This window comes from Triticum aestivum, chromosome 3A (genome assembly GCF_018294505.1).
Source record: "Triticum aestivum cultivar Chinese Spring chromosome 3A, IWGSC CS RefSeq v2.1, whole genome shotgun sequence".
NCBI classification, from domain to species: domain Eukaryota; kingdom Viridiplantae; phylum Streptophyta; class Magnoliopsida; order Poales; family Poaceae; genus Triticum; species Triticum aestivum.
Window position 1 is genome coordinate 696,234,602 of NC_057800.1, and position 509 is coordinate 696,235,110.

A 509-nucleotide genomic window follows, 5' to 3' on the forward strand; every position below is an offset into this window, starting at 1 on the left:
TCTATACGTATGTATAGTACGTAGTGTCGACCAAGCACGGATGTAAGAGAGGACACTTCTCTCTATTAATCATAGCTAGCTAACACAATATATGAAACACCTAAATTAACCTCCCAAAACCCCCAAACCCCCCTCCTTTCAAAAAAAACAAAAAACCCCAGTCACAGAAATGCTGACGCGTGGATGCCTATTGGTCCTGGTTGGTGCCACCAATCGGGACCAAAGGGTCTCCTGCCTGGGCTCTGCGCACTGCCCACGTGGAGGCCCATCAGTCCCGGTTCAATCCGTTCTGGATTGAACCGGGACTAAAGGTACAGGGCATTAGTACCGACACTTTAGTCCCGGTTCAGGAACCGGGACTAAAGGCCCTTATGAACCGGGACTATAGGCCCTTTTTCTATCAGTGGATGGTCCTAACGTAAAATCAGTGACAAAGAATTTAGATGTACGATATTTAGAGCACATATAGATGTGCTTTGGTAAACTGAGCGTTGGTCAAAGTTTTTTTT